Here is a 9,146-nt window from a genome sequence, read left to right as displayed (position 1 = left end):
GCGCTGCGCTGCTCGGCTCGGGGTCCCCGCCCCTCCTGGGCGTCTGCACCCTAGTGAAGTGTGTCCTCTGGTGGCTCTGTGCCAGCCAGGGCAGCAGAACAACACTGACTCAAAACAACCCAAAAAAATGCCGTGAAATATTAAGAATTAGGAAATCTGTGCAAATATACACGATCCTCTTATTCGTGCTTTTTCTATAAGCTTGTAGTTTTATTATTATTTTTGTTTTGTTTATATTTTTTTGAGAGCGGGTTTCTCTGTGTAGCCTGGGTGTCCTGTAACTAGGCCCTGGTACCAGGCTGGCTGGAACTCAGAGAGCAAACTCAGAACCTTCTACACACTGAGCAGACTGTCATTGGATCCTTTGTTTCTTTAGAAACAGGGTTTATGTAGCACAGGCTGGTCTTTCACCTCGGCTTCTCCCATGCAGAATCTACTGCTGTGTTTCAGTGTGCCTGGCTTTCTAATTTTAATGCCAAGAATAATAAAGGAAAGAGAGATAGAGATAAATTTACTTGTTAAGCCGAAATGTGCATTGTGTAATAAATTATTCTTTGGCCCAAAGAGAGATCTGGCCTTTCCTTTTATGCCGGGTAATTCTAAAATATCTTACCTGATAAAATGATCTTTTACCCTGAGGCTTTTGAGCCTGTAAGAAAATCTAACATCCCACCTGTGGTGGACTCAGCTTGAGGGCCTAGAGATAGATGTGCTAGTGCACAGTAAAAATTCTACAAACGGATGTGGGCAAACATTCCTGGTTTCCTCCATCCTTTCTCACATGTGGTTGCTGAGAGGAGTCAGTGTTGTTCATGACTTCAGGAGTGATCGTGTTTTAAAAACAAGTTACCACACCTGAGGGTGTCCTTGGTCACTCCCAAACTCTACAGTTGGTGTTAGAAGCTTTAGAAGTGTTGGTACTATTGTTTACCTCTGCAGCATTCATTGTATTATCATCTGTATTTAAATAGAATGTTTAAAATGTTACCGGAGAACTTTCCTAACATGTGAGGCCCTGGGCTAGATCCCTAGCATTGCAAAAGTGTAAAATGAAAAAATGAAAAGTCCAATAAACTTATCTCCCCCCCTCCTCCCCCCGACAGGGTTCCTCTGTATCTGTGTATATAGCCCTGGATGTCCTGGAACTCACACTGTAGACTAGGCTGGCCTCGAACTCAGAAATCCACCTGCTTCTGCCTCTGCCTCCCAAGTGTGTGCACCACCACTGCCCAGCTAATAAACTTATTTTACAGAGATCAAATGTATAACATTGTAAATTAGTCTTTCCACACCCAAGTTTTATGAATGACTGTGGCGTATCAAACTCGCTTGTGAAGTCGATGTTATTACTTGCTCACATGATGTGCATGCACAGACACATGTGTCAAAAGCACCAGACAGGAAAGGAAGACATTACTCCTATCTCTTTGTAAATGGACAACAGGAAAATAGTCCATTAAAGATTTGAAGTATCAAGCTGTACATTGTTATCTACAGGACCAAGTCATCATGGTAAGTTCCTTTTGAGTTCCAAGAACTCCTTGGAAAGTTACAAAAGAAAGCTGATTAATCTCATCTCACAAATACTGCAGAGAACTCTAACCTTAGCTTTCCCGTCCAGGGGAGCCGGACTCTATGCACCCCAGGCCTTGCCTTCTCAGATCTTGCTCCTCCCTCTTCCCCCTCCCTTGGTCAGGGATCTGTCCCAGGACCTCTTGCTGCCTCTGCAGGCTTCGCCTACCACTCACCCACACTTCCCCCACTTCTCTTCAATTTACTTGCATCAAAACGCAGAATCTGATTTAAAAACACTTGTAAAAGATTTAAATCATGGTCTCTGTGTGGAACGTGCCCTGGAACAGACACCTGCAGAGGTCAGGGACTCCGCTGGAGCTACAGGCAGCCACTTGATAAGGGGACTGGGAACGGGTTTCAGTCCCTACAAGTGTAGCACGTGTTTTTTAACTATTTCACCTCCTCCAATTTTGATCTCTTCTTTATTGGGGTCTGGAAATTGCCACTCAAACTATACATACACCAATTTCAGTTAAGGAAAAGGAGTTTATTGAACATGCATCATAATCTGGACACCCAGAACCACAAGAAGGAAAAACCTAAGTGTGGTACTAGTCTGTCCTCAAGTCAGGCTTTTTATACAAGAAACTAGGTTCAAAAGTTTAAAGGGCAAGGAGGGACAGCTGACTCACTAGGCAAAGTATTATCAGCTAACCTTTAAGCTGATTGGTCCTGACCACCGCCAAGAGGGTGGTGGATAGGTGGTGAACAGGGGAATTTCAGAACACTGGGAGAACAGAGCATGAGCATTATAATAATAACAACGTTTTGGCTTATTAGTAGCATTCTTCAGTGTCAGCCACAAAAATCACAGCGAGCTCATATGTAGGTCCAGGAAGGGCTGCCCAGTGGTCAGCTCCGATTCAAGGTATTTTAGAGATAAGAGTTCACATTTGATATGATGGGTCCCTACGTAAAGCTTTGTGGAATTTCTTAAGATTAGCAAAGCTCGTACAGAACACTCGGAACATACAGAACAAAACGGTGTGTGGTCAGCATGTGCCTGAGCCAAGTCACCTGTCTGTGTCAGTGACTGGCGGGCACGTTGCAGCAGCAACATGGAAAAGCAGGCAGGCTTGGAACAAAAGGGCCACAGCTATCCTAGAAGGATCAGGCCACAACAGTCTTTCCATTAACATTTTATTAAATTTTCCCATGCTTTCCAAATCCAAAAGATGATGTCTCCTCTAGTTAAAATTCCATCATTGATAAGTAACTGGATTAGAAGGTCACCCTTGCAGCTAAAGATATAGCTCAGCTGGTAGAATGCTCACACAGCCATCCGAAGCCCCAGGTTCTGCCTCTTGTGCACAAAACTAGTTATGTACCCATAATCTAGTAAACTAATTTTCTCCACATCAAACCAGGCATGTGGAATCTTGGCATGCGAGAAGGGAGAGTTCACTTTTGAGTGACTATCGTTAAGTGCGGAATAAGGTTATAAATCAAAGGAGATAAACTGGGGATTGATATATTGGTTTAAGAATTAGAGACGCAATATGAAGCCTGCCACTGTTTAGGAGCTGATTTAGCTGGTGTAAAACAGTGGCTGTAGTGTGGGACAGGTGAGCGGGTAGGAGAGCAGCATCAGACCTCGGGATTTTCACCGTGGGTCGGCAGCTGGAACTGACTCTCCTAGCTATCTGTCCTTAGAAAAACCACTTAAGTTGGGCATGGTGGTGCATACCTTTCGTCCCAGCACTTGGGAGCCAGAGGAGTTTGAGGCAATCTGGTCTACAAATCACATTTCAGGACAGACTTGGCTATACAAAGAAACCCTGTCTCGAAAAACTGAAACAAAAAACAAAAGCAAGCAAGCAAAACACTTACCTTCGTGTGTGCCTGGTTTTTGTGTAAAGCAGGATTTATCAGATACCTACCTTTTACAATCATGGGTCCTCTTGACTCGTTTATATGAGGATTTTTGAACTGTATCTTGAGTAAAGTACTACATTTTGGCTGCTACAGCACTGCAGGAACCTGTACTGGTGGCCACAGTGGACAGGTGTATCGGTCAAAGGCAGAAAGCCTTTGTTTTCTTCTAATTCAACTTTTTGTAGTGCTGGGGCCAAGCTAGTAATTGAAAGCTGTTCATCTTTTATAGATTTATTTTTATATATAATGGTGCTTTTTCCACATGTATGGATGTGCACCAGGTACATGCAGTGCCAGAAGAGAGCAACACATCTGCTGGGACTGGAGTCACAGAGAATGGTGAACCTCTGTATGGCGACGTGATGGAACCCACGTCCCCTGGAAGAGCCGCCAGTGCTCTTGGCTGCTCAGCCATCCTTCCAGCTCCCACCGCTAACTTTTAAAGGAGAAGTAGCCATAGGATGCGTTCTTTAGTTTAACTTGAGCATGCAGCTCTCCTTCAACCTGGGATTCTCTCATTGCAGGTGGTAGGCAGAATTATGATGGGCAGGATTTGTTGAGGTATTTGGCTTAGCTAATGGAGAATGATTTCAGCACTCAGGAGACACCATATGTCCTAAGGAAAGGAGTTTTCCTTTTCTGACTACACTTTACAGGAAATCTACATACTTGTATGGAATATAGATAAAAGGCAGGAGAGCTGAGAAAAGGAAGAGCCATCAGAGGGCTGTGGTGCAGCTCTAGACTGAGAAGCAATTAGCAAAATTACTTTGATACTGGCCATGAAAACTTAACAACTCTTAAATTTTTTTTAAATAAGACAAAATATTGAAGTCATCAATTTTATTGTGATGAAAGAGTATTTTTATATTAAAATATTTTAATTTTTTAATTTATGTTTTACATAAAAACAAATGTACTATCTTCTTGGGGCTGGACAGTCGGCTCAGGGGTTTAGAGCACTTGCTTCTCTTACAGAGGACCAGGGTTCAATTCTCAGAACTAACATAACAGCTCACACCTCTCCATAACTCCAGTCCAAGGGGATCAAATAACCTCTCTTAGCCTTCCTGGGCACCAGGCAGGCACATAGTGCATACACATGCATACACGGAGGCAAAACACTTATAAACACAAAAAAAGTAAAATCATAAAAATAAAAAAATAATAAGCATATACACTATATTCTTTATTGCTCCGTCTCTAGAAGTTTAGCCTACAAATTGCCCCTTTTCCCTTTACACCCTGTGTCCTTATTTCCCTGACTCACTAAACTTAAGGCAATGTTCAGTCTCAACTGCTTAGAAAAACACTTGTGTAGGAACAGTCCCTCACCACACTCACACAGCCATCGTCTTATTTCCTGGAGGTAACAAATCCCTTACAACTCAACTTCAGTATTTCTGGACTCGGTTTTTCCTTTTCCTTTTTTAAAGCTACCATCATAGTTTCTCCCCTGCCTTCTCTTTTAGAGCTTGTAGTGGCACATGCCTGTCATCTCAACCCTGGGGAAATGGAGGCAGGGGGACTGAGGTAAATTTGAGGCCACCTTGGGCTATGTAACATGCCACTATTTCAAAAAATGTTTCAGTTTAGGGTAGAGAAGGCAAGTCCTTGGCCTTTCTTATCAACAATTACTAACTTGAGAAACTAAAATGTTCTTTAAGAAAATATAAAGGTGTTTTGTCATGACTTCACCATTTCTCCATCTTAGTTTACCTATATGCATCTGTATGTTTGTGTGTGTGTATAATTGTACATGTATGCAGGTCCTTGAGGAAAGTAGAGATGGTGGATGCTTTCCTTAGTGCTGTGATCTAAACTCCGGTCCTCACTACTAAGCAGCAAATGCTCTTAACTCCGCGTTATCTTTCCGGCACCTCTTCATCTTCTTTGAAAATCTGGAGTTAGTGACTGGGGAGATGTTTGATGGTTTGAAACCTTGCTGCTCTTGCAAAGGGCCCAGGTTTGGTTCCCAGCACACAAATGATGGTTCACAATCTTCTGTGACTCCTGTTCAAGGAGATCTGATGGATCTGATGCCCTCTTCTAGCTTCTGAGGTCATCAGATACACAACAATTGTACATATATGCAGACAAACCTTTTATGGACATAAAATAAAGGCAAATAAAATCTTTTCTTTTAAAAATCCAGTTATTGGGCTAACGATGTGGTTTGGTGGTCTCACATACAAGAGGCTCTGATTCTGACCTAGCAATTCTCTCCTACTGTGTCATGCCGCCCTTCTCTCCACAGCAAAAATCTTCAGTTGTTTCTTTCTGCTCTTGTATAAAATGTCATTCCTTGACTCACAGAATTGGGTATCTCCACACAAAACCTGTTCTTTGTAGCTTTAGCTACCCTGCCTAAGCTCCAGGAATGAACTTTGATACCAGCCCCCACCCAGATTCCCTTGAATCCACGGATACAAAATACACACAACACACATTGCTCAATTTCAATTTGCCTTTTTTGGCACAACTGCTGAAGCTGTGTGTCCTTATCATACTCTTAGCTCCCTCCGCACCTCTCCACCTGCCCTCGCTTCAGTTGCTCAGTTACACCTAGTCCCAGCTAAACACTCCCGACCACCTATGGTAGGCGCGGCCTCATTTGTTTTTTTTTTTTTTTTTTTTGAGACAGGTTTTCTCTGTAGCCCTGGCTGTCCTAGAACTCACTCTGTAGACCAGGCTGGCCTCGAACCCAGAAATCTGCCTGCCTCTGCCTCCCAGAGTGCTGGGATTACAGGCATGCGCCACTACCTCCTGGCTAAAATGCCTGTTTTTAAGATATCTATTTACACTGTCCTAAAGTACACAGAACATTTCTGAAGCAGGGCCAGATTCATTGGTTCACCATGGCCAGCTCTCACCTGCAGGTAATTAATAAGAGCCATACCAGTAAGAATTTGTCAGTGATAAAAACCTACATATATTAGACTTTGGATAATAGGTGAAATATAAATCTGGGTGGTTATATTTGGCAGCTGTATAGCCGTAACCTCTTCCAAAGAGAGGAAAAGAAATCTTAGTTCTTAGTTGAAAACAGATTATCCTAGGGTGCCAAGTCCTGCTTGGCTATGTTTAAGGGATGGCATGATATGGTTCCTGCCCCCGGAACAGAGCCAGCAGGGCGTGGGCCTCTTCAAGTGTGGATTGTTGCGGTGGGTTAAAGGCTTGTTTGTGTAACAGTGTACGGATTTTCACATTCCTCTTTTGAGGAATGTCTTCTCTGCTGATGCTAATAACTCCATGATAATCAGAGACAGTATGAGTCCAGGAAGCAAGGGCATGTCTATATCTCAGCAAAAAGGCGGAATGCTGTGACTGTCAGGACAGCCCTTAAGGGTGTGGGGAAAGTATGCTGAAAACATGAGTTTGAAAAATCCATACATTCTCAACTATGAAAAATGTAAGGGCATACTATAAATTGGATAAGGAACTTCACAGATCTGAAGGAACAGAGCCAACTTGTCAAAAAGATACTAAGGGAGGAGATAAAGAGATTTAGGGAATGGTGACTGCAAGGCACCCGCTGTGGTTCTGCATTTCCACCTTGCCACTGGGGTGTTGAACCACTTGCTGGCACACCGCTCAGGCTAAGCAAAATGCAGTCTAAGATAGGGATCCCAGCCCATGTTTTTCCAGGTGAAAACAGCAGGGGCCTGGAAGAGGCTGTGCCCATTCCTGGGCACCCAGAAGCTGCTGAAAACCATGAATAGTTGAGACTTCCTCCCCATCCCCCCATGCTTCCTCCCAACCTCCCCCCCCCCCATGCTCCCCTGACAGTTCCTGATGAAGGAAACAGTCTTTGCCTGTCCAAACTACTGTATTCATGGCGGATGAAGATGTGTAAGACTGACTCAGGGTGAACCAGAGACTAAATACTCTTTGCAGGAATGGATATCCAGGAAGAGAAGTTCAGTGGCTAAACACTTGGTGCCTCTCCAGATACCTCATCAGCATGAAGAACCCTAGGTTCTATGCTATCTGACCGATTGTCATGGTCTTTTTAATGGAATATCGTGCTTCAGGACAGGAAATTTCGTTGGGAACTAGTGTGAACTCCTGCTGTTCTCAATTACAAATTTTGTCAGGGTTCTAAACTTTGCTACTGCCTTACCAGTTCTGTCTGGTGGCATAGTCCACTGCCCCACATCCTTTTCTTTATGCTAACAAAGGGGGGTGAATTCCTGAATGCAAGTTCAGTCTGGGACAGCTCTAACTTAGGTACAGGCACGGTCTGATGGCAATTTCAGGGCAGGGTCAGGAGAGGTCCCACCCAGCTATCTTATTGTCTGTTCTTCTGTTTGCTGTCTCTAAGAATCAAAGGGCCGCAGTCCTGGAATTCAAGGGATAATAAAAAAGGAACATGGATAATGATTGAATTAATACATACATGAAAGACTGGGCTTTTGATCTGTAAGAGATGAGATATCCAGAGAGTTTTTAGAATCGCAAATTGCAAAAAAGTCTGAGCAGAGAGCTGACTGGATGGATATACATATACATATATACATACACATATATTATATATAATGTATGTATATATATACATATATATGTATATATATATATACAGAGAGAGAGAGAGAGAAATTCAGGTCACCTATTTGTTTTGCCTCTCTCAAATACCCCTTCTCTCAGAATCACTCTCTAAACCAAGGCTGGTCCTTGGCACTAGGGGAGGGTTTTGGTCTTTGGAATATTTGTTTCTAGAAAGCAGACAAAATTCAATTTCTCTACATTTGCAAAATCAAGATGTCTCCATGGCACCAGGTGCCATCTTCCTTTGAAATGTGTATATACAACAAAACTCCTTTGGGACTGAGTTGTGTGTCCTGTCAAAATCCATAAACTGAAGTCCTACCCTAACCAGTACCACTGCATTTAGAGAGAGGGCTTTGAAGAAGCTAAGTTTAAGGGGGTAGGGAGAATAGGCTTGACCACCCAGAACCAATCCAAGAGGAAGAAAAACCAGGATCACTGCATATAGCAGAAGAGGGCTATGTGGAGACACATTGAGAGTGTGACTCTCAACTACTCTCAACTAAGTAAGACCTCAGGAGAAACTGTTGCCAATACCTTAATCTTGGATTTTCAACCTTTGGAATGAACAAAAACAAATTTCTCTCAAGCTACCCAGTTTTGGTACTCTGTTATGAATTCTACTGTAGTTTGAATCTGGACCATCCCTTTTAGGCTGTTTGTGAGTTGGCCCTTACTTGTGGTGCTAGTTTGCATGCTATGGGGCTCTAAGAGTTAAAATGTGGCTGGTCAAATGAGTCACTAAGGTTTGAGAGTCTTATTGCTCCGGGTCCTGACCCTTCATGCACTTTCTTCTTCCTACCTGCTACCAGGTGAGTAAGGAACCATAGGTTCCTAGAGCAGGGCTGGAGCATCCTACCATGGATCCTAATTATGATGGACTAATATTTTTCAAAAACAGCAAAGCAAAACAACACTGCCTCCCATGGACTCTTGCCAGGAAATGTGTCACAGTGATGGCAGAAGCAACCCTTCACCTCCCTGGAGAACTAACACACTCTGCATAGTTCCTCACATTTCCTCAAATGATCTAGCTTCCGAGGCTTCTCTTCCAGGACAGGTTCTACTGTGCTGAAAGTCTCCCTCTCCTTCCTGAGTGCTGGATTTAAAACATATACATATCACCATGCCCAGCTCACCCCCTTTCT

The sequence above is a fragment of the Apodemus sylvaticus genome, chromosome 4, assembly GCF_947179515.1.
Source record: "Apodemus sylvaticus chromosome 4, mApoSyl1.1, whole genome shotgun sequence".
Taxonomy (NCBI): domain Eukaryota; kingdom Metazoa; phylum Chordata; class Mammalia; order Rodentia; family Muridae; genus Apodemus; species Apodemus sylvaticus.
The sequence above is the reverse complement of the archived record's forward strand: the minus strand, read 5'-3'. Positions refer to the sequence as shown.